The following is a 27,099-nucleotide window of genomic DNA, read 5'->3' on the forward strand; positions in this document are numbered from 1 at the left end:
CAGCTGCAGGGAGGTTGATCACCACAACGAAAATGGAGGAGACATAGCAAATCAGGGGAGAACTGAAAACACACAAGGAGAGGGCTAAGACATGTGGAGTACCCGAGGGAGAGCACAAAGTAAATAGCAGCTTTCCTTGGTATGATTATTCAGCTTGTCTGTTTTATCCAAGCTACCATCGGGTAGGGGGAGCACAAATAGATTACTCACTCTGTCGCCAGGGGGGGAAGAAGAGGACTGCAGGAGCCGGAGACTCACTCCACGGAGAGACCCCGCACAGGTAACCTGTTCAGAGCGAGATAGAGAGCAGGAGGGAAGAAGCGGCAGGAGCGACGGAGCCAACACCACGCAGAAGCATCACCACGTCACCACATCCGGGCTCGGGAGTCGGCAGCGGCAAGGAGGTAAGCCAAACAAAACAAGAGGCAGAGGCAGAGGCACACAGCAGCGCATTAGCGCACGAAAATAGCCACGGTGCGGGTAGGTTCCGGCATGGGAGCAGGTTGTTCAGTCAGCTGGGCAGCCGAGCCGATGGGGGGGGGAGGCGGAGAGCGTGACGTCCTACGTCATCACGTCATCCCGTTGAAAAGGCTACTGAGGCTACTGCTGTAGATTGTTGATTTAAATTTATATCCATTTCTTAGTAATAGCTATTTTTGGTATAGGGATAGATTTTATTGGGTGCTTCATTTTTCTTTTTAATGTTGTGTATTTGTAGACTCCAAGTCTTGAACACCCAAAAATGAGTGCAGCAAAAAAAATAGATAGTGGAAGATCATTCCAAGAGGCCTGGACAGAGTCATTTGGAGTGAACGCAATGGGAAAGCGTTATGTATTCTGTGTAATGAAACTTTTGTATGTCGCACATCAAGTGTCAGACGGCATTTGGACACAAACCACAAAAGTGTTGCCTCACTTGGTGAAACTGAAAGAAAAGTGTTTCTTGAAGGAAAATTAAGAAGCTATCATTCCCAGTACCGTAGTTTTTCCAACTACCTTTCTAAAACAAATCATCTGACAAATGCCAGTTTTCAAATTTCACTATGCCTAGCAAAACATGGTAAGCCCCTCTCTGATGGGGATATTATAAAAATGGCCATGCTGTCTGGGAGTAATTCCCTTTTCCATGATTTCCCAAACAAGGATAAAATTATTCAGCGCATCTCTGAAATGCCACTTAGCAGAAATACTGTTAAAGACAGAGTCCAGCGCATGGCCAGTGATGTTAGTAAGCAGCTCACCACTGACTTACAAAAGGCAGCCTGTTACTCCATGTGCTTGGACGAAAGCACAGATATAAATAATCATGCAAGGCTAGCAGTAATTTTGCGTTATGCTGCTGGTGACATCATGAGAGAAGAGCTGGTGAAACTAGTGTCTTTGCCTAAAAGAACACAAGGGATAGATATCTACAATGCTGTGATGGAGGTTTTTTTGTCACAAGACATAAGACCAGAAAAAGTGGTTTCAATTACTAGTGATGGGGCGCCTTCTATGGTGGGGGCAACATCTGGTTTCATACAGTTCTTTGTTAAAGAAATAAAACATGAAGTCATTCAGTTCCATTGTATTATACACCAAGAAGCTCTTTGTGCCAGGGAAAGCAGCAAAAAATTTGATGATGTCCTCCAAGATGTCACAAAAATGGTGAATTACATCATGGCTCGCGCTCTGAATTGTCGACAGTTTCAAGCACTTCTTGAGGAGGTTCAGGCCCAGTATAATTGTTTACTTATGTACAATAATGTACGGTGGCTGAGCAGAGGACGAGTCCTGGAGAGATTTGTAGCCTGTTTGGATGAAATTAGGCTCTTTATGAATGAAAAAGCAGGACTATCCACAGCTCACTGATATGGCCTGGCTCACCAACCTCATGTTTTTACAGATTTTACACTGCACTTCAATGTACTGAACAAACAACTGCAAGGTGTAGGGAAAACAGCAGAAAGGATGTTTTGCGATATCAAAACATTTGAGAGAAAACTACATGTTTTTGAAAGAGACCTTGAAAGTGAGCAGCTAAAATATTTTCCAAATCTAAAAAAGCATTTAGAAAATGCTACAGCATTTGCAGACAATCCTACCAGCCACCAGGAAATCTACAAGGAATTTTCTAGCATCCTAGCAGCTGCAAAGGTGAATTTTAGTAAAAGATTTTTACAATTCCGTAAATTGGAGACAACCCTGTGTTTTCTCACTTCTCCAGATAAAGCCAAATTTGAAGAACTTGATCTTTCCTGCTTAGACTGGTTAGATTTAGGAAGTCTGGAAATGGAGCTATTGGAATTTCAAGAAAGCTCTATCTGGAAAAATAAATTCTCTGACCTGCGTGAAACACTTGAGAAGATAGAAGGGATGACAAAGGACAGCACAGCTAGTTCTGAAAATGAGATCCTTAAAGTGTGGAATTCCCTGCCAAATAACTTTACGTCTATTAAAGCACTTGCGATTGCTTTACTTACTTTGTTTGGATCATCTTATGCTTGTGAGCAGCTGTTTTCAGCTTTGAATTATATCAAATCTGACATCAGAAACAGACGACCTCAGTTCTGCATGTGTTGCTCTCAAACTTACAAAGTATGAGCCAAGATTTGACAAATTGTCAGCATGCATACAACAGCAAAAATCACATTAATTGCAATCTTTTACCTTTTTACTTTTCAATGAAAAGTTGTTTGTATCGTTGAAAGGTCTGTGTTTGTATTTTTCTTTTAAAGCAAAAGATGTGAATGTATAAGTTTTCTAAAATAAAACCTCAACATTAAGGTTAAATTGCCATTGGCACTTTGTGATAAGTGGGTTTTGGGTTGCGATTTGGGCACTCAGTCTTTAAAAGGTTCGCCATCACTGCTATACGCTGTATATGCCCCTGGCTATTATCCCTGAGCTCTTTTAAGAGCTTGTTCCTGCATCACTATCTGAAGGAAGAGAGGTTCACCCACTGGAACCTGGAAGCCTTGTCGTAGGTCCAGAGTGGGTAGAAGACAGCGAGATCCCAACCAATCTGCGGCGGTTTGTGGGGTCAGCAATGCTTACTGTGTCAAGTGGAGTGCTTGGAGCCCTCGGGAAGCACTAGGAGCATCCATCAACAGAGGTACCCAATCGGGTGCTGTCACGGCAAGTGGGGATAAGATGAACACCAAGTAAACAAACAGCAACAGGTAAACAGACTAGGCCCCAATGCTAGAGAGGAGGGAATGGTAACCTCTTAACAATCCCTGAGCTTCTCCCTGACTGCTGACAGTATGAGCAAGTCCTGATGGTGAACTAAGTCATACGCTGAAACCAAAGCCCTGCTGACACTGTTGCAAACCCTAACTTAGGGAGAGGGGTATGAAACAGCCGATGCACCGTGAAGGGACCAGCGTCTCCCTGAGACCTAGCAGAAACACACTCAGAAAGGAGAAAACAGGAGGACATAGCTTAGGACGAAGGGGAATTAGAGGATCCACAAACCACCAGCATAGAACTCCTGAAGGAAAATATCAACCACAAAGTGAGCAGTAAGAGGTGGACTTAAATAGAGCCTCTTAAACAGCTAACAGGCAGAACCTGTGGAGAGGTGGGATCCAGCCCACAACAACAAACAGAGAGGAAACACAGAAAGACCTGTCAGATAGACTCAAATGCTGCAAGTTTATCCGATCTTCTCAGATCTCTCACAGGGCAGGCAGTAACAGGTGCCAGGAGATCTGTCAAACTTTTTTATTGAAATGCAAACACTACTAATACAATACACATAGTGTAGCTAAATTTATAGTCTTAATTACAACTAGGGCTGTGCATATACTTTAAAGACAACCATACACATGGCAAAGGATTTTCCAAATGTTTGAAAGTACTGGGATAACATCCAAAGGTGGCACCTTGGACAGTGTCTTGAAGTGTTCTGCATGTCTAAATAAATAAAATATGTTGTGAAATATATATAAACAGGAGTGCATGTCAGTAAATATACAATGGGTGCAAAACATATCATTAAAAAGAGGTATTAAAGGGGTTTCTGTAGACAAAAATAAAAAAAATATATAAATAATCGTGCACATTTCAACAATGAACATGAATTGGGGGGCAGAGCTTGCGCCGGAGCCGGATGGCTGTGTGAAGTGCAGCTCTCCACAAGCATATCCCTCATAGCTCCTTATTTTAAGCCAACTGGACCTCAAAATTGTCAAAATTGGTGGCCAAAAGCCCGCTGATCAGACTGGTCACGTCCGTTCCCTCAGCCAGTCCGGAGAAATGGAGAAATTTATCAAAAAGGCGGTCGTGCTTGCTGTGAACAGGGAATCCAAGATGGCGTCTGGGACACCTCGCTCCAGCCACAAGCATGCTGCAGCTTCAGGCTCCGATAAGGTAGGGGACGACCCCAGCGACATAGACTGTCTACCTATCTCTAGGGATTTTCTCAAGGAAGCCCTGGCAGACGCTCTGGGTCCCCTTAGCCTGGATCTTACCTCAATAAAAGAGGGTGTTCGCCACATAGGCCGGAGAGTGGAAGTATTAGAAGACACCCAGGCCGCAATATTACAGCATCAGAGCGGGGTGTCTTCCAGCCTGGCCTTAGCCCAGAATCACATTAATTCCTTGTACACTGCCCTAGAAGACCAGAAAAACAGGAGCAGGAGGAACAACCTCCGCTTCAGAGGCATTCCTGAGACGATTGCAGCAGTGGATATACAAGAAACAGTTATCCAGATCTGCCTGAAATTTCTGGGCCCAGACTCCGCACATGAAGTCCTAATAGAAAGGGCACACAGAGCACTTCGTCCTAAGCCACAGGCGGCTGAACCACCCAGAGATGTGATATGCAAATTTCTACACTTTCCAGTGAAAGAAGAATATTATCCATCTCCAGGAACTCCAATTCAGTGGAATGGGAGGGCAACTCCATCACCATCTTCCAGGATTTAGCCCAATCAACCCTCAGGAAAAGAAAAGCGATGAAGCCACTCACGGATTTTCTGCGTCAACACAAGATTATATACAGATGGACATTCCCGTTCGGACTTTCCTTCCTTCATGATGGCCGACGTATCCATATTGCCACCTTTAGTGACTTGGATAAAGCCTATGACTTCCTCCAGATCTCACCATTACCCATTGAAAACTGGGACGCGATCCAGAGCATGACCACCTTACCTGACCTGCCTTCAGTGATACCCTGGGAATCGCTTCACACCCCAAAACCCCAAAGGTCCAGAAGGGGGAACCTTACAGCCACCCCTAAGCGCTTATCCCTGGTGGAGAAATAACCTGCTCCTATTATCTCCTCATGTGAAAGAGGACGCACAGGACATACTCCACAGGTCTTTTGTATCACACTACTATGTCTAATTGGTCTATTCTATGAAAATCAGCTGTATATGCTGAGTGGTGATAAAGGTGCTTGCACTACTACTGCACTTTAATATGACTTTTCTCCACTCAGTATTGGAGGAAGAGACAGTAGGGATTCTCTTCCGATCTGTATGTGGGCTAAAACAGTTCCATTGATGAATAGTAGTACATGAGATACACCTGCTAATGCTGTTGTCCTGTCCCCTCCCTCCACCCTCCCTCGCCCCCCCTCTCCCCCTCCATCCCATACTACTATAATCCTAAATAAGAAAATGACCCCCTACTCTACAACAATTCCCAGGGTTTCCCATTACTACCAGCAACCTCCACTCCTTAGAGGGAGTCGCTACTACTAGGTACTTTTACCTATCTCCCCTACCTATGCCACCCATTCATACTACATCTGTTAGGTCCCATTATACACTGCGACTAAACAATCGCACTTGGTTATTGTTATTTGTTATGTTCTATGTATCTTACCTTTATTGTTTTTACAGGTACTCAAAAACTCCATTGGCGACTTTTTCAGTATGTGACTTGGGGCAGGTGCGGAGTGGGAGGAGTCTCTGGAACGTCCAGGGGAATTGGCCGTGGGAATGCTCTCCTCGAGGTAGCACCCACCTTTTCCTCCTCATACAGGCTAGTCAGCTCTTCTTTAGAATATTATTTAGAGACCATAATCCACCCCCCCGCATGCCTAATTATGGCTGATCTTAAATTGGTTTCTTATAATGTCAAGGGGCTGAGATCCCCCTCTAAACGATGTCAGATCTTTTCTATGCTAAATAAGGAAAAATGCTCGGTGGTTTTCCTTCAAGAAACCCACTTCAAGCATGACAAATATCCTAACCTCACCCACTCTAAATTCTCTAGTTGGTATCACTGTGGAGCGGGGGGTGCTGCCTCGAGGGGTGTAAGTATTGGCTTTCACAGGAATCTTCCCTTTCAATACAAATCCCATTTGCAGGATCCAGAGGGCAGATACCTAATTCCCAAAGGGCAGGTGGGACAATCCTTATTCAATTTGTGAACTTATATGCCCCTAACACAGACCAGGTTAAATGGCTTACTGATACTCTTTCCTTGGTGGAGGCCCATAGGGAGGGATTTTTAATCATAGCTGGTGATTTTAATTTGGCTTTTAACCCCCTTGTAGACACTTCATCAAGGAAATCTCCCATATCAATGAGAGCCCTCAAACTGTTCCACACTAAACTCTATAACCTGGGGATGGTGGATATAAGGCACTGCCTTAATCCTGAGACAATAGATTATTCCTTCTACTCCCCAGCAAACACCTCTTATAGCAGGATAGACTACTTCCTTCTACCCAAGGAAAAGCTTCAGTTCTGCTCATCCTCCCTTATAGGTGACATTACCTTATCCGACCACTCCCCCGTTTATTGCACCATACGCCCGGACTTAAAGTCTGATAGACACTTCAACTGGAGGTTCAATAAGTCTCTTTTGGGCAATACTAAGCATAAATCACAAATAGCTTCTTTTCTGGAGGAGTATTTTTTAATTAACAATACCCCTGACGGCCCTGAGATATCCCCTCAGACCCTCTGGGATGCCCATAAACCATACATTAGAGGCCAACTGATTAGCCTTTGTTCCTTCCTGAACAAGAAGTCGGAAAAGAAGCTCACTACATTATTAGCAAAAATTCATTCGGCGGAAAAGGCCCATAAACAATCCCTACTGGCTAGTCAATTATCGGAACTCTCCTCTCTCAGAACTTAACTAAAGAATTTGTTTAACGAACGTTCAGCCAAGTTTTTTCTGTCCGCCCAGCAAAAAACCTTCGCTCATGGCAACAAAGCCTCGAAATATATGATGCGAAGAATAAAGCAGAGAAGTGATTCCCGATACGTACAATGCATCAAATCCCCTCAGGGCACTCATCTGTTCAAAGCAGAGGAGATTGCTGAGCAATTTAGGTTGTTCTATGAATCCCTATATAACCTCCCGCCCTCTGACCTCCCAAACCCTTCCCTGGGAAGAGAGGCCAACATCAAATCCTTTCTGGACACCCTTGCCCTTCCGTCCCTAACATCATCACAGCAGGAATTTTTGTCCAAACTATTCACCCCCTTAGAGCTTGAAACTGCCATTAAATAGACCCCTAAAGGGAAAGCCCCGGCCCGACAGCCTTCCCATATCTTATTATGCGGCCTTTGGGGAACTATTAGTTCCATTTCTGCTCCCTATTTGTAACCTTGCACTAGTCGGTCACTCACTCTCTGCTGATATGACGAATGCCTCGATTACAATTATACCTAAAGAAGGTAATGACCCCGCTTCTTGCTCCAATTATCGGCCCATTTCCCTGCTCAATGTGGACCTCAAGCTCTTAGCAAAAATGCTGGCCACAAGATTGCAGAATCTACTCCCTGATTTGATCCACCCAGATCAGGTGGGTTTTGTTAGGGGACGGGAGGGGAAGGACAATACCACTAAGATATTAGATGCTCTACATTACGCTTCTTACAAAACCACCCCTCTAGTCATGATTGGCACGGATGCTGAAAAAGGATTTGACAGAGTGGACTGGGCATATATCCATCAGGTTCTCTCTAAATTCCAGCTACCTGAACAGTTCATCAATGCAATGTTCTCCATGTATACGCATTCTTCAGCATCCGTGTCAGTTAATGGCCTTATGTCCTCCCGCTTCCCAATAAGAAATGGCACGAGGCAGGGCTGCCCACTATCACCTCTCATATGTGTCCTAGTGATGGAGTCACTGCTGCAATCCCTTAGGCAAGATAGGGAGATTAGAGGTTTGATGGTAGGAGGTCATGAATTTGAGCTGGCTGCTTTTGCAGATGATCTACTGATTCTGACCACCAACCCCCTTATATCCATGCCCAAAATAGTCTCAAAACTCAATCTATTCGGCTCTTTATCTAACTTTAAAGTTAACCCCTCAAAATCCCAAATCCTACACGTTGGTCTCTCTCCCCCAAGTCTTGCATCCCTCCAGGCAAACTCCCCATTCAATTGGCAAACCCGACAACTAACGTACCTAGGAGTAAAGATCTCCCCCCATTTGCCGGATTTGTTTAGATTAAACTATAAACCCCTCCTAGCATCCATTCAGACTCAATTGGATACATTGGACTTCCCATACCTCTCCTGGTTTGGGAGAAAAAATGTACTTATGTCCCTAATCTTACCCAGACTCACTTATTTGATGCAGGTGCTCCCCATTGAAATCCCTAAATCCTATTTTATCTCTCTAAATAAACTAATACACAAATTTATCTGGCAAGGTAAACACAACCGCATTTCTTTTAGCACCCTGACTAGAATTAAAGCTAAAGGGGGAATTGGGTTCCCTGACCCAGAGACATACCTTAAGGCAGTACAACTTTCTAGAGTTGTAGATTGGATTAGAACCCTGATCCATAAATCCTGGCTTATAGTGGAGAATGCCTTTTTACCCACCCCATCAGGGCCCTTCTGCTGGCTGACAGACCACCTCCTGCGCCAGGCTCTATCCCCAACCCCCTCATTCGCAACACCTTAAAAATCTGGAGATGTTTCTCGTCCCGCTCTGGGGCCCTAACCCTACCTTCCCCTATGCTGCAGATAAAAGATGTTATTAGCTTGGCCCCCAGATATTTGAGAGATAGCTGCCCTCTTGCTCTGAGGTCCTCGGAGTCGGCTATTACACAGATTCTAGGTCAGGATGGTTGTGTACTCCCTGACTCTGAACTTTTTAAAGCACTGGACATACAGACTCTCAACCCTATTCTTTTGCGATTCCTTAAATCTGAATCCCTCCTTCTTGCAAAGAAAATTTCCCCGTATCGCTAGCTGGTTTGAAAGAAATGCTAAGCAGCAAGAAATACCCACGCAAAACCATTTCTACAATATACAAACACTTAATATCTCCCTCTCCAACACTTAAGCCTGCTATAATCGGTATTTGGGAAAAAGACCTTCACCGTACCTTATCACCGCTCGAGATAACTAAAACCTTGATCTCTCCACACAGATTATCTAGATGTGTGCGCATTCAGGAAAACAGCTACAAGGTCCTCATGAGATGGTATAGAACCCCAGATAAGACGTGTCTTTACAATCCCAATGCCCTCGACACCTGCTGGAGATGTAATAAGGCCAAAGGCTCCTTTTTACACATCTGGTGGTCATGTGAGCTAATCAACCCAAGGTGGCACAATATTATTTCTTTGTGCAATCAGATCTGCCAGACTTCCTTTCTCTGCACGCCAGATCTTACTCTGTTATCACTAGCCATAAATGGAGTGGGCACCTTTAAGTCTTCACTCTTTTCTCTCTTAGTAGCAGCAGCTAGACTACTCCTACCTACTCACTGGCTATCTCCTGAGATCCCTAGTACTGAACATTGGGTTAATAAAGTGGACCAAATTTACAGAATGGAGGAGTTGCGCACTAGACACATTTTTCTCCAGATCTAGTCCCCTTGGAGGTCCTATAGGGGCTTCTCCTAAGCTTTCATCCCCCAGCACCCGTAGACTAGTCCTTAAGGGCCTGGGCTCCCCAAAACTGATTACCCTCCACCTCATGTCACACCAATCTTGTCACAATATACCTGTCACATTGTTACCTTATTTGAATGTTTGTGTTCATTTATCCATGATCTATGTGGCCTAATAAGCCTCTTTATCACCCTCCAATGCTACTTAGAGGCCTTTTGTACTTAAGATTTCTTACTTCATGACATGTACTTTGTACAAAGCTTTTCATGTTATGTACTTGAAAATGTTTAGCCCATGAAAATGAAAAACAATAAAAATTGTCAATAAAAAAAAAAACTATGAACAGACAGATTTTTTATTTATTTATTTTGGATACAGTTTAACCCCAGCCCACAAGCCTATGTCAAGGGTTCTCTTTGTTTTGTGAGTCCCTACACTATCTACATATAACCCCCCCACTAAAATTAAAAAAACAACAACTAGAAAACAAAAAACTATGATCACCAAAGTCCAGATCACTTCATAGTCTGCCATGAACTGCGTCCATCTTTCATGGCAATGCACCTCAGAACTTAAAAAAATATTGTTCATAGAGGGCCCGAACTGCAAGTTCCAGGTCGTCCATAAAGGGTCTGGCCTAATCCTCCAGATGTAGAAGATGGAGCAGGTTCTAATAAATCAAATTCTGAGGGAGCATGAAGGATCCTGACGAAGTTATGCAGGATCACATATTCTTGAATAACCTGGGTGCCATCTGTAAGGATGACAGTAATACTCTCCACTTGTGTGTGAGTATTCCAAACGTGCACTCGCATACTGTGGGCTCTACTCAGCCGATAGTTGAAGATACGTCTGCTGCTATCCAGGTTGTGTCTGGGGAAGGAGCGCATGACATGTGATGCCAAAGCCAACCCTTCAACAGCCACAATTACAATTGGAGCCAGTGGTCCCGCAGAACCTGGCAGTCTTCTGGGTTCTAAGAGGCCTAACTGGTTGGTTCGAAGTCTCTCACAAATTCTAGAACTAAAAATGTGCACATCTGTAGTGCTCCCATAGGCCCCGATATCCACAATTATAAACTTGTAAGTACTGTCAGCCAAGGCCAAAAGCACTACAGAAAAATATTGTTTATAATTGAAGTACCGTGATCCCGAGTGAGGCAGCTTTTTAACACGTATGTGTTTCCCATCCAGTGCCCCAGTGCAGTTTGAAAACTGTGCATCAGCATACAAACCTTCAGCAATTTGGATCCAATCCTCAGCCTTGGGCACTGGCATCACCATGTCCCAGAGTCGCTGCCAAATCAAGTCACAGGTTTGACGAACGATCTGAAAAATCATTGAGACTCCCAGCAAGAATTCAAAATGCAGAGAAGAAAATGAATTCCCAGTTGCCAAAAATCTGGAAAACAAATATAAAAAAAAATAATGTAACACAGATAAAATATCACACCCAATAAATACGCAAAATCTACATATACGTACACATTTTCACATTTTAGCTACACTATCACATCGCACATATTACAAATAGACAAAATAATTAATACTTTGTACATTCTACAAATATAAAATTATGTGAAAAATACCAACCTCAACATCACGATGAGCCGTTCCTCTGGAGAAATGCAGCACCTCATATTTGTGTCATGGCGTGTGAGGCCAGGGAACAGAGACACTAACAATAAGTTAAAGCTGTTTTCGCAGACATACGACAAAACCCATTAAATTTCTCAGGATGCTGTCGCGGATCCATGTACAGCGTGTGGAAATGACCCTTCCTGCGCCGCTGAGAGACAATTGGGTGAACCCAATGCCTCCTCCTCCTCGATTCCACGTTCAGCAGCTGCTGTTCCTGTTCTTGAGAAAGCAGCCAGCACAAGAGAACCATTTCCTCTGAATCATCACCCATGATACAACAGAAAATTATAGCCAGAAAACAATGCCTGCCAAACACAGGATTCCAACTAAGGTCTTAATGCTGCAACAAGCTGCATACAATGGAGTCACAACAATCACATGAATAGGGGGAGTGAAAAAAGGGATGTGTCCAAAAATGTTCATTTCTAAATTCCTGTTTCCGTTTACGATCCGCAATAAACGGATCACATACTGAAACCATATGGAGATGTTTTTGCGGAAATACAGAATGGAAACGGAACAGATACATAAACACAATAGAAACACAAAACAGAACAACAAATCCGTTAAAAACGGACCACAAAATACTAAAAAAGAGTCATACGGTCGTCTGCAAGAGGCCTTACAGCAGAAAGGACATTCCCCCTTGAGCTGTCAGGCTGAAGATAATCTAGCAAAGCAATTGGAGCAGAAAATCTCTGGACCCATGTTTGGTACAGGGTTGGTTCTAGCTTTGTTAGAAGTATTGTCATGTACTATATGATATCTGATTTTCATTGTTTTTCATCAATCATGGCATAACCCCTTTAAAATCTCTCCTTGACCACATTTTATTCATTTGTAAAGATTAGAATTGCACAACTTATGTCTGTAATATATTTTCATAACATAAAATATGTTTAAAAAAAAAAATCAGTTAACATAGAAGTACACTAGAAAATGATTGGAATAAACAAGTACATAGAACATAGTTTAGTATAACAAAAACAATTATTTTTCCATTTATTTAATTATCATTATTCACAATGAAATCTCTGACCACTTCACATTATTCTAGAATTGTCCATCTTCTGCCAAATTAGTGTTTGGAAAATGAAGATGTTTGTAACTCTATCTATTTGATCTTCATCAAATTATTTCTGATTGTAATTGGATTCCCTGGTATTTAACTATTATTAAAAGCAATAATGAAAGACACCATAGAGAGTTTCAATTATGCTCACAGTAGGCGGCAGATAGAGCTGTTCTGCTTTAACCTTCATTCTGTGATGAGAATATTATTACCAAGTGCAATTGTAACTAATATAAATATAAAGTTAACAGGAAACTTGCCCAAAAGCAAATTAAAAATGTAGAGTTTCAAGCAAAATTTTCATGTTCATTTTAAACATTTTAAGATTGAAAGTGCAAAAGAAAGCAGCAAAATGCAACACTAATTAACGTTAAAGGGAGTCTTTCACCTAAACTGACCATTATAGAACACTAACACCATAATCTGCATTATAGTCCCTGTATTGGCATGCTACTATAGCTGTCCGTCGCTTATTTTTGCTAAAAAACACTTTTATTCAATATGTTAATTAGGTTCTGAAGGTGTCCAGGGGCAGCGTTCAAGCGGCTGGTGCCCAGGCCCCTCGTCGCTTTTCATATGAAACCCCTCCCCTTTCACCCCTCTGGCCCGCCCTAGGTTCTTCAGAAATCCAGCGCCAGCGCTGTTCACAAGATTTGCCGCACCTGCGCACTTCATTTCCCATTATGGGCAGAGGCACAAAGCCGGCTAGATGTATGGGCCGTCACATGCGCATTAAACGCTCTTGTGTCTCTCTCTGCCCATAATGGGGAATGAAGTGCACAGGCGTGGCAAATCTTGTTAACGGTGCTGAAGAACCTAGGGCGGGCCAGAGGGGTGAAAGGGGAGGGGTTTCATATGAAAAGCGACAAGGGGCCTGGGCACCGGCCGCTTGAACGCCGCCACCTTCAGAACCTAATTAACATATTGAATAAAAGTGTTTTTTAGAAAAAATAAGAGACAGACAGCTTTACGGTATGAAGCATTCCAATATGGGGACTATAATGCAGATCATGTTGTTAGTGTTCTATAATGGTCAGATTAGGTGAAAGACTCCCTTTAAGGTTTCTTAAAAGCAATAATATATGCGGTGGCAATAATTTTATTATGATAAACAATATAAATCAAATATTTGTATGAAGGAAATTAAACAGTCTAATAACTCTGGGTTCTAATGTTTGGTCAAACATCATCAGTTAACATTCTTTGCTCATGGCAGTTACACTTATAGACCCTGTGCAGAGTCACATAGAATTCAATAGCAGTCTCTGTGTGTGATTTTGTGTGGTTCCTCATGAGGCAACATACTGGGGATTTCTCAAACTGGTGTGAAGTAGAACTGGCGTAGTTGCCCATAGCAACCAATCAGATTCCACTTTTAATTTTACAGAGCTCCTTTGGAAACTGAAAGGTGCAATCTGGTTGGTTGCTATGGGCAACTAAGCCAGTTCTACTTTACACCAGAAATCTCCCTATTGTTCTCTAGAAGCACAGGGGTAAGGGAAGTGTTTTAAAAGTTAAGTTTTTGATGTCAGACTTAAGAAACCTTGCTGATGTACTATGTGGTAAAAATATTAAGAGGCAAACATCTGAATAATGTTGGTGCAATTTCAGGAAGTCTCTGGTCAATCCATTGTCCTAAAAAGAGATGAACCAGCCCTAGAGATGTCATGGCTTACTCACTTCCCCTTATTTACAATCCATGCACACCCGGCCAAGCCAAGCTTGCATGTGGTATGGGGTGGATGGTCAGAAGGAATTGCTTTCTAATGTATTTGATTGTCTAGAACACCTTTCACCATTCATATAATATATCCAGTATTAATTAGTATGGCTACTTCTTAAGGTCCGTGCAGGTAGTGATATGTCTGCTGGCATATCATAGAGGGAAAATTTTATTCAAAGCTAAATTCTAACTTGATATTGTAATGCAAGAATGCTTTTATAAAATAGTTTTGACTATTACTAAGAATGACTTAATTTCAAACAAAGACCAAAAACATTTTATCAATTTAATTTGACAGTTTAAAAGTGCCATACTTCTACAATGTAAAATACTTATACAGTAATCACAATTAAAATGCTTTTCTTTTTATCATTTAATTCTATAAGAATTTGTAGAATGGGAAAAAAACTGAGTAATGTGCAACTTTATATCAATGATATTGATCCCCCCAAAAAAATAATGTGATTATATACTGAGTTTTTGTTTAAAAAAATGAAAAATTACAAAAACAATTACAAAAATTTACTAAAATTACCAGTAAGTATTATGAATACATGAGTAATTGTAACATACTCATAACACCCATTGTCAATAACATAACAATGCATTTACCTGTTCTGAATTCAGCACTGGTTCTTTGTTTTGACAGCATTGTTTTACTTTTGCTTACTATTTGCAGATTTCTACCACTCATGCTTGCAGAGTGACAAATAAACTTAACAGCTTCTTACATATTGTTATGATTTCTGTTCATGTCTTCTATTGTATGCCATGTGGCCTGGTTGCTGGATACTAGTGGGTGTGTACCTAGGACAATGTGTCTTTGTGGCATTACGCATCTGCCTCTGTCTCATGCGTACTGGCCGTGGTGTGAACATGACCATTTTATATGTTTCTCCTCGCTGTGCAGCACGGCAGAGGTTAATCGCCTCTTGCTTGTTGTGTGTTCTATGTGCCATGTAGAGGTTAATGCCTCTTCCTGTTTATGTACAGGTATTTTGGACTAATGAGCTCAGCTATATGTTCTGTCTGTCCAACCCCTTTGCTGAGCAACAACTTTTGACCTTTGTACCAAATATGAAGTTTTGTTTTCTATTGTATCAAATATTTATTTAATGCAATAAAATGCAAATTAATTATTTAAAAATTATACAATGTGATTTTATGTATTTTTTGGGGATTCACTGTTGAAGTGTATCTACAATGAAAATTACAGACTTTTCCATTCTGTGTAGGTGGGAAAACTTGCTAAATTGCCAGTGTATGAAATACTTATTTTCCCCTCTGTACATATTTAAGACGGTTCAAAAAAGACACAAGTCCAACAGGTTCAACCAAGGGATCGGCGGGGACATGAAACCCAGAAAGGAGCTTTAATGAAATTTACTTTTAAGAATTCATCTAAACCCTTTATAAAACTGTCCACTGTTCCTTCTGTGACCAAGTTCAGAGGTAGACTATTCCACAGAATCTTAGTTCTTACAGTAAAGAAGCCTTGACACCTCTGGAGACTAAACATTTTCTTCTCCAGTCAAAGGCAGATTTTCGCCAAATTTTTTGTATGGCTCATTTATATATTTGTATAGGTTAATCATATCCGCCCTTAGAAGTCTCTTCTCAAGACTAAACAAATTTCATTGTTTTAATCTTTCTGAAAGTGTGATGTGTAATATATGATGCTCTAAAGGGGGCTCTCTCTGGCCACAGTGATTTTCTGAAAGTCAAAGGAGGATGAATTTTCAAATATAAGCTGTTGATATATGAGAACAATTATAATGGTGGCTTCTCTTTAATTTTGAGATTGGTTGAGATTTGGAAAAAAAAAAAAACTAGATGCTTATTTTTTTTTTCTTGTAAATATAAGGTAGTAAATAAATGTTCTGCAATTGGAATCACAATTACTTGGGTTATTTCCTTTTTGTTCCCTTAAATGTAAGTTCTCATGCACAAGTGATACATATTTTCTGTCCTATTTTCCCTAATTACTTATTAAAGTTGTGGTTCATGAAGTAAATTAGTTCTTTGCCACAATCCCTTATTAAATTAATGCTTGTCATGAACAGAAATTCATGAGCAGTAATTATAACTCATTAAGGTATTAAGCAAATCATATAGAACACAATAATGAATGCAAAGTCACATATGCTTCATTAAGTTCATTATTTAAATAAAGTTAGCATTTTACTACAGTGTAGAATTATATATAACTTACCATTAGGCAGCTAAAGTATAATTGCTATTTCCTATTAGTATACTTATAAAACAAAGGGAGAAAAAAGGACAGTTGCACATTTTTTATTGCAGAATAATTATGTGTTTAAGACTGGACATTTCTTTTTGAAAGTAGTGATTTATTGTTGCAGACAAACTGTACAGTATGGAGTTTCATAAACAAGATGCAAAACTATAGAAGTAAGCCTAAAAATATTTATAAACACAAAAGTATGGTGTAGCTGGCAAGCTAAGACCTGTCCTAGGTTGCTAATATAGCTTATATGTTTATGCAGCTAGACATGCCAATAACCTAATACAGTTCTTATGTTTGTGTGTTAAAGACAAAAGCAGAGTTATTTACAGTGACTTGGTGTTTGGATATAATATAACTGTTATACATATTGTGTTCACAGAAGCAGAAAATATCATATGCCTTTAAGATTCATTATATAATGGAAGGTAAGCTCAATGACACAGCAGAAACAACAGAAAGAATATAGTTATATTGTCTCGACCAATCAGAGCCGGCCTCACACATAGCAAGAGTTTTGAACAATCACAACCAGCCTCACACACAGCCTGTGTGGGAAATTCCCCTAGCAGGAGCTGCTAGAATCATTACACCAGAGGAGAGAAGCTGAACAAACATTCATTCCACTAAAAGCTGTGCTTTATGGAACCAGAGAGGCCAAAATAGGTATTTAAAACAGTTGTATAATGTTCCTACTGGTAATATAGTGATTATAACTCTATACTGAACTAGTTATATATGTGTTTACTTACATTTCCACCAATTGCAACCATTCAAATTCCATATTGCAATCCAAATTGCATACAACCATACCAGATCATACTCAACTGATCTGAAAATAGTTACTGCTAACTAGAACTATTAGTTAGACCTCAGATATACCTCTCAGAGAGATCATAAAGTGCTTAAATAACTTAAAGTGAGAGTACAGATACTCAAGAGAGAAATATAACAACCATTTTATGTTGAATGAAGTTGAACCACCATCTTATGCATACCACCATTTTGTGATATCTTTTTAACACGCGCTATGTACATGGACTATCTGCTGCAGAGACGGCAGTGTTATATATGAAGAAAAGTACAAGTTAATAAAGAAGTTATTTCAAGCATTTGGTGTGCTCTTTAAACCTTCTGTTTCCATAGAACAGTGCTAGAGGAATTACAGAATAATAGACAGTCTGGTTAGATTAAAAGTCAGAGATATTAAAATTCTTCTAATGCCGCAGCACAAATGGCACTTCATAGTGCTGTGCCTGCCACATATGGAACATATTATTATTAAAACACACACTTCTATACAAACCTAACATATTTCTAATACATATTTAAAACATTTAGTGGATACATTAGTTCAGTCGTAAGATTTGATGATCATGTATTTCAAGCTGATTGACATCATAGTACTATGTGTCTAGTACCTTAATTAAATTGATGTTGGTCACTCGATTGTTCAGCCAACATCTCTCCCAACTCCCTCATATGTACATAGGTGTATTTAATGGGGAGAGTAGAGAAAGCCATTGCTTGACATCTCTTTTTCCAGGAGAACAAAATGATCGGGAGAAAATATGCACTTTGTCCCAAACCTTCTCTCCCCTGACATCATCTGTTAGGAGAAAATCATTATACACAAACTGTCAGCACACAAATATGAATGGGGGCCTCTATTTATAAGTGGGAGAAAAAATACTCTTCCCTCACTGTTAGTTTAGACAATGCATTTGATCTAGTCAATTAAAGGGTCTCTTATTGTTAGTATCATTTGCAAGGAAAGAAAAAAAAAAGCCAGTAGCACTTACTAAATATTAATAAATATTTTGAAAATATTTCATTGTTATATAACATCTTTGCTTTGTTGTGAGATGGCAATGGTACTTAGAAGACCTATCATACAAAGTTTTTGACCTGGGGTCTCCATCAAACTTGACTAGGCTCTCCGGCTCAGAGTCCTGTACTGCTTGTCAGGACGTGGGTATGTCTCTCCTCCTTTTGTGAAGCAGCATTCACATGCTCTCTATCTTCCCCAGCCTACGGCTGTTCTGCAAAGTGTATTTCAACTGGGAGGCACCTGAGCAATTAGGTTCCTCGCTAGTCTAGTTGAGCTAAGGTGTTTTGCTGTATCGTGTCATTCTGTGTCACAGACATTGGATTACATTTTAGGGACTTTGCCTGATTGCCTCTTACCCTGGCCCTGGCCTATGTTTATACACTATGCCTGATTGCCTGACTACGTTTCTGTCTAATAAGCCTCTGCCCTCCCAGAGTGTATTGTGTCACCTGGAAGTCCGTCCTTTGGGTTCACACTCAGGTTCCGGTCCTGATAAAGTTATATATATATATATATATATATATATATATATAAAAAATTATATATTGTTATTTTTTATTTTTTAGGGGGCGGGAAATAGGCGGTGCCGTCGTGGAGGTTTCGTCAAAAGGAAATTACTGGTAAGACTAATTTGTTTTTTCCCTCACCTCCACGACTGCACCATACCACGAGAATTATCAGATAAATCTACAATTAGGGTGGGACAATTGCCTGAAGGACCTTCCTATCATAAGATAGATCCTGTTTTGCATCTACAGTCAGGTCCATAAATATTAGGACATTGACACAATTCTAACATTTTTGGCTGTTTACACCACCACAATGGATTTGAAATGAAACAAACAAGATGCTTTAATTTAGAGTATTTACATCCAAATTAGGTGAACAGTGTAGAAATTACAACAGTTTGCATATGTGCCTCCCAGTTGTTAGGGGACCAAAAGTAATAGGAAAACTGGCTTCTCAGCTGTTCCATGGCCAGGTGTGTGTTATTCCCTCATTATCCCAGTTAAAATGAGCAGATAAAAGGTCCAGAGTTCATTTCAAGTGTCCTATTTGCATTTGGAATCTGTTGCTGTCAACTCTCAAGATGAGATCCAAAGAGCTGTCACTATCAGTGAAGCAAGCCATCATTAGGCTGAAAAAACAAAACAAACCCATCAGAGAGATAGCAAAAACATTAGGTGTGGCCAAAACAACAGTTTGTAACATTCTTAAAAAGAAGGAATGCACCGGCAAGCTCAGCAACACCAAAGACCAAAAGACCCAGATACCATGGAAAACTACTGTGGTAGATGACCGAAGAATTATTTCCCTGGTGAAGAAAACACCCTTCACAACAGTTGGGCAGATCAAGAACACTCTCCAGGAGGTAGGTGTATGTGTGTCAAAGTCAACAATCAAGAGAAGACTTCACCAGAGTGAATATAGAGGGTTCATCACAAGATGTAAACCATTGGTGAGCCTCAAAAACAGGAAGGCCAGATTAGATTTTGCCAAACAACATCTAAAAAAGCCTTCACAGTTCTGGAACAACATCCTATGGACAGATGAGACCAAGATCAACTTGTAATAGAGTGATGGGAAGAGAAGAGTATGGAGAAGGAAAGGAACTGTTTATGATCCTAAGCATACCAACTCATCAGTGAAGCATGGTGGTGGTAGCGTCATGGCATGGGCATGTATGGATGCCAATGGAACTGGTTCTTTTGGATTTATTGATGATGTAACTGCTGACAAAAGCAGCTGGATGAATTCTGAAGTGTTTCGGGCAATATTATCTGCTCATTGTCATGGAACCATGAACCAGACGTACCACAAGAGATAAGTGGAAAATAAGAAGGCTTTATTGAAAATCAAGCCGTAAGCAAAAGTCCAAACGGATGGCTAAACCGAAGCAGGGTCTTGCGTAGACAGAGGTCAGGAACCAGAAGGGTAGTCAGACGAAGCCTGGATCAGGAACCAGCAGGGTAGTCAGACGAAGCCAGGATCAGGAACCAACGGGGTAGTCAGACGAAGCCAGGATCAGGAACCAACGGGGTAGTCAGACGAGGCCAGGATCAGGAACCAGAAGCAGCAGCAGTCTTAGAAGCATGTGAACACAGGAGGACCAAGCAAGGAACTGAAGCCACAGACCTCCTATATATATGAGCTAGGCATCCAGCTCCTCCCAGTGGGAAGGAGAAGCCGCAGGGTGGGAGGCTACAAGAAACCCAGAAACCAAGATGGCCGCCAGCACATGTCAAACGAAGGAGAACAGTAAGAAGGTAAGACCATGACAGTACCTCCCCCTCAAGGGCCCCTCCTCCGCGGAGTAAGGAACGGTTTCTGAGGGAAGCGTGCGTGGAAGGCTCGGAGCAAAGCAGGAGCATGGACATCTGCGGAGGGAACCCAGGAACGCTCCTCTGGACCATAACCACGCCAATGGACCAAAAACTGCAACTGACCGCGGACCAGGCGTGAGTCCAGGATATTGCTCACCTCATATTCCTCACGATTGCCCACTTGGACCGGACGGGGCCGAGGAACCGAGGAAGTGAAACGATTACACACCAAAGGCTTCAACAGGGAGACATGAAACACGTTGGAGATCCGCATGCCAGGAGGAAGCGCAAGGGCATAGGCTACCGGGTTTACCTTGCGAAGCACTCGGAAGGGACCAACAAAGCGAGGCGCCAGCTTGGGAGTGGGCACTCGAAGGTTGAGGTTGCGAGTGGACAACCATACACGGTCTCCGACCTGGTAGGAAGGAGCGGGCGCTCGTCTGCGATCAGCCTGGAGTCTCTGGCGCTGCGCAGAGACCTCAAGGGACCTCTGGATCTGTACCCAAGAAGCACGTAGGACGGAAAGGTGATCCTCCACAGCCGGAATATCCTGGGGAGAGAATACCTCCGGTAACACGGCAGGTTGGAACCCATAATTGGCCATGAAGGGAGACGTCCCAGAGGAAGAGTTCACTGCCGTGTTCCTGGCAAACTCAGCCCAAGGCAGGAGGTCAACCCAATTGTCTTGGTGATCGGAGACATAGCAACGAAGGAATTGCTCCAAGGCCTGATTGGATCGTTCTGCGGCCCCATTGGACTGAGGGTGGTAGGCCGAGGAGAAAGAGAGATGAATCCCCAACTGGGAGCAAAAGGCGCGCCAGAACCTGGACACAAACTGACTCCCCCGATCCGACACAATCTCCTTGGGCAAACCGTGCAACCGGAAGACCTCCCTGGCGAAAATCGTGGCCAACTCTTGTGCAGAGGGTAACTTCTTGAGAGGAACACAGTGGCACATTTTGGAAAACCGATCCACAATCATGAGAATGACCGTATGGCCTCGGGATGCAGGGAGGTCCACAATGAAATCCATCCCCAGGTGTGACCATGGGCGCTCCCCGGTGGCTATGGGTTGCAAAAGGCCCAACGGAAGGTGCCGAGGGGACTTACTCTGGGCACAAACGGAGCATGCCGCTACATATGCGGCGATGTCGGAACGTAGAGAAGGCCACCAGAACAGACGTGAAACAGCCCAGGACAGCTGATTCTTTCCAGGATGCCCCGCGGCCTTGGAGTTATGGTAGGTTCGCAACAACCGAGTGCGCAACTCCTCAGGCACAAAACACCTGCCGTTGGGTCTCCCAGAGGGAGCACCAGATTGAGCCGCCAAAATCTGCTCACCCAGGGGAGAGGTCAGGCTGGTGCGAATGGCGGCCAGGATCTGATTCGGAGGTATGACCGAAGTCGGAATCGACTCCTCCCCGGACAGCTCGGAGTACTGCCGTGATAAGGCATCCGCTCTGATGTTCTTGGAACCGGGTAGGTAGGAGACCACGTAATTAAAACGTGACAAGAACAGAGCCCATCTGGCCTGACGTGGTGTCAATCTCTTGGCCTCAGAAAGGTAGGTCAGATTCTTGTGGTCCGTCAGGATGAGAACCGGAACCACCGAACCCTCGAGCAAGTGCCTCCATTCTTTAAGGGCCTGCACGATGGCCAATAACTCCCTGTCACCAATCTGATAGTTGCACTCCGCGGAAGACAGTTTCCGGGAGTAAAACCCACAAGGAAGCAGAGGACCCTCTGGTGTTCTACGCTGAGACAGGAGGGCGCCTACTCCCGTCTCAGACGCGTCCACCTCGAGGACAAAGGGCAACCCAGGGTTGGGATGCGACAGAATCGGAGCCGACACAAAGGCGGACTTTAGAGCCTCAAACGCTCGGATGGCCTCGAGCGGCAAGACCTGGAAATTACTGCCCTTCCTGGTCAGATCCGTGAGCGGCTTGGCTAGCATAGAAAAGTCCCTGATGAACTTCCGATAATAATTGGCGAAGCCCAAAAAGCGCTGCAGGGCACGGAGACCACTGGGCTGGGGCCACTGTAAGACAGCCGAAACCTTCTCAGGATCCATGGAGAACCCCTCAGCGGAAACGATGTAACCTAAGAAGGTTACCTGGGATCGGTGAAATTCGCATTTCTCAAGCTTACCGAACAGTCTGTTCTCTCGTAACCGTTGCAACACTCGTCTGACATCCATAATGTGGGCCTCCATGGATTCAGAATATACCAAGATGTCATCCAAATAGACCACCACACACTGCTGCAACAGGTCACGGAAAACATCGTTGATGAATTCCTGGAAGACTGCGGGCGCATTGCACAACCCAAAGGGCATAACCAAGGATTCATAATGACCGGTCCTGGTGTTAAACGCGGTCTTCCACTCATCGCCCGCCTTGATCCTTACCAGGTTATATGCCGCCCTCAGGTCGAGTTTGGTAAAGACCGTGGCCCCTTTGAGGCGATCGAACAGCTCGGAAATCAAGGGTATCGGGTAAGCGTTCTTGATCGTGATGCGATTGAGACCCCTGTAATCGATGCAAGGCCTCAACTCACCGCCCTTCTTTTTCACAAAGAAAAATCCAGCCCCTGCCGGGGACGAGGATTTGCGAATGTGTCCGCGTGAAAGCGCCTCCCTCACGTACTCCTCCATGGCCTCATTCTCCGCTACCGACAGTGGATAGACTTTGCCACGAGGAGGAACGGCACCAGATTGTAACTCTATGGCACAATCGTATGGGCGGTGCGGAGGTAGGGCAACCGCGCGCACCTTATCGAATACATCCCGGTACTCTTTGTATTCAGGAGGCAACAGAGAGTCCGAGGAAGTACACAGCAACTTGACAGGCCCATGGATGCAACTAGCCCCACACTGCGGTGACCACGAGAGGATCTCGGCCGATCTCCAATCGAAAGTCGGATTATGCTTCTGGAGCCAGGGGTACCCCAAGACCACCGAGTAGTGTGGAGACGAAATCACCTGGAAACAGACCGACTCTCTGTGAACGGAACCAATGGCTATCCCCACTGGAAGGGTCTCATGAGTCACGTGTGGCGGCAGAAGGGGTCTGCCGTCTATCGCCTCAAGAGCCAGTGGGGAACCTCGAGGCTGCAGAGGAATGGAATTGGCGGCAGCGAACACACTATCAATGAACAAACCACCAGCACCAGAGTCCACCAACGCCTGGGTCGTCACCGAGCCCCCGACCCAGGAGAGGACAACAGTGATCAGTGGTTTGTCAACACGGGAAACCGGGGACGAGGAGACTCCACCCAAGATCTGCCCCCGACAGGATCTCAGGTGCGAGCGTTTCCCGGACGGTTCGGACATGCCAACCGAAAATGCCCACCGAGACCACAGTACATGCATCGGCCCTCGCGTCTCCGGAGTACCCTCTCCCCCTCGGACAGGCGAGCAAACCCCAGCTGCATGGGTTCACCCCCAGACAAGTCATCCCCAGGAGGCGTGGGAGGAGAGGGAGGCACGGGTGGGACAGCAAATGTAGGCGCCAATCTGTTAGAAGACCTCCGCAGGCTCTCCTTAAAGGAAGGTCTCTCCCTGAGTCTGGTGTCAATCAAAATCAGGAAAGAAATAAGAGACTCGAGCTCCACTGGTAGGTCCTTAGCTGCAACCTCATCCTTCAAGGCATCCGAGAGACCATGAGAGAAAGCAGCGACCAGAGCCTCATTATTCCAGCCCACCTCTGCTGCCAGGGTACGAAACTCAATGGCATATTCAGCTACGGATCGTGAACCCTGTCTGATGGACATAAGGAGCTTCGCAGCAGAGGCAGCACGAGCCGGCACATCGAATACCTTCCGAAGAGAAGCAACAAAACCGGAAAACTCGGCAACCACCGGATTGTTGTTCTTCTCTCATAAAGGGCTGGCCCAGGCCAAGGCCTTGTCCGAGAGCAGCGAGATCAAGAAGCCCACCTTTGATCTCTCAGTAGGAAAGGCATGTGGCAGCAACTCGAAATAAATGCCCACCTGGTTAAGGAAACCTCGGCACTGAGTTGGCTCTCCCCCAAAGCGCTGTGGCAGGGGGGCAGAACCGGTCATACCCCGAGACACCGCAGGCGCAGCAACAGGTGTCGGGGTAGACTCTGGCGCAACAACCGGAGCGGCAGTAGGAGCGGGCCCAGGAGCGACAACCGACCCATCGGCAACGGAAGCGAAATGAGCCGTGCGTTCAAGCAGGGTTTGCAACGCCACAGCGAACCGACCCAACAGGTGATCCTGCTGATCAAGTCTGGCAACCAGCGTAGGTAGCGAGGATGGCCCTGTACCGTCAGAATTCATGGCTTGGTCCTAATGTCATGGAACCATGAACCAGACGTACAACAAGAGATAAGTGGAAAATAAGAAGGCTTTATTGAAAATCAAGCCGTAAGCAAAAGTCCAAACGGATGGCTAAACCGAAGCAGGGTCTTGCGTAGACAGAGGTCAGGAACCAGAAGAGTAGTCAGACGAAGCCTGGATCAGGAACCAGCAGGGTAGTCAGACGAAGCCAGGATCAGGAACCAACGGGGTAGTCAGACGAAGCCAGGATCAGGAACCAACGGGGTAGTCAGACGAGGCCAGGATCAGGAACCAGAAGCAGCAGCAGTCTTAGAAGCATGTGAACACAGGAGGACCAAGCAAGGAACTGAAGCCACAGACCTCCTATATATATGAGCTAGGCATCCAGCTCCTCCCAGTGGGAAGGAGAAGCCGCAGGGTGGGAGGCTACAAGAAACCCAGAAACCAAGATGGCCGCCAGCACATGTCAAACGAAGGAGAACAGTAAGAAGGTAAGACCATGACACTCATATTCAACCAAATGCTTCAGAACTCATTGCATGGTGCTTCACAGTGCAGATGGACAATGACCCAAAGCATATTGCAAAAGCAACCAAATAGTTTTTTTAAGGGAAAGACGTGTAATGCTATGCAATGGCCAATTCAATTACCTGACCTGAATCCGATTGAGCATGCATTTCACTTGCTGAAGACAAAACTGAATGGAAAATGCCCCAAGAACAAGTAGGAACTGAAGACAGTTGTAGTAGAGGTCTGGTGATGTCTATGCATTCCAGACTTCAGGCTGTAATTGACTGCAAAGGATTTGCAACCGAGTATTAAAAAGGGAAAGTTTGATTTATGGTTATTATTCTGTCCCATTACTTTTGGTCCCCTAACAAGTGTGAGGCACATATGCAAACTGTTGTAATTCCTACACCGTTCACCTGATTTGGATGTAAATACCCTCAAATTAAAGCTGCCAGTCTGCAGTTAAAGCACATCTTGTTTGTTTCATTTCAAATCCATTGTGGGGTGTATAGAGCCAAAAATGTTAGAATTGTGCCGATGTCCCAATATTTATGGACCTTACTGCATCTCCACTATGTAATGCTTAACAAAAGTGTGCTGGTTTGTCCAAATTGCTGCTTTGCATATCTGCTGCAGAGAAGGTGATGCTTTCTCAGCCCATGAAATAGAAACTGCCCTAGTAGAATGTGCTTTTAGATGCAGGTTCTTTCCCCATAATCTTATATGATTCACACATGGCTGACCTTAACCATCTAGCAAGAGTCAATTTGGATCCTTTCATCCCTTTCCTATTACCTAGATACTGAATGAACATGTTATCAGAACACCTCCAGGACCATGAAGTCAATAAGTACTGACATACACATCTCCAATTTATGAAAAAAAAATTCTGCCTCAGAGTTAGGATTGAAGAATCACATCCTCCATTCTATGGAAATCTGAAACAACCTTAGGAAAACATGTGTGGTCTTAATCACCCGAAATGACTAGCTGAAAAGGCTTGAATTCTGTTCACCCTCCTTGCTGTGGTCATTGCAACAAGAAAAACTGTTTTAAGCATTAAATGTCTAATAGAGAGATAACGTAAGGCCCAACAGAACTAAGTTTAAGTTACAGGGAGAAACAAATGACGTGATCTTTGGTCTAAATCTGTCTGCATCCCTTGAGAAATCTAATTATCCAAGAATGAATAGCCAGCCTTTCATCCAAATACACACTCAAGGCTGAGATTTGTACCCCCAGTATAGCATGCCTTTAATAACTCCCTGCTAAAGAAATTCTAAGATGGAAGAAACATCTCCTACTTTACATGGATTATTTTCAGAACATCAGGAAATATATTTTTTACAAATCTTTTGGTATGTTTTACACGTCACTATCTTTCTATTGACTAACATGGCATTGATTACTGTATCTGAATGCCCTTTTAATCTTAAATTAAATGTAGGTGTCAGAATTCTGATGTATTTTACCACTAGTGGCCGCTGTTTTACTCACTCTTAACTATTGTTTTGCACTTCCTCCCTTCACCACTGGAGGCTGTTGTGTTTGTCCTAGGATTTGCCATTAACAAAGATGGCTGACGTGTGATGATTGGAAGCAATATTGTTTCCTGTTTGGGCCTACTTATACCCATGAGGAAA

The sequence above is a fragment of the Bufo gargarizans genome, chromosome 3 (assembly GCF_014858855.1).
Source record: "Bufo gargarizans isolate SCDJY-AF-19 chromosome 3, ASM1485885v1, whole genome shotgun sequence".
NCBI lineage: Eukaryota > Metazoa > Chordata > Amphibia > Anura > Bufonidae > Bufo > Bufo gargarizans.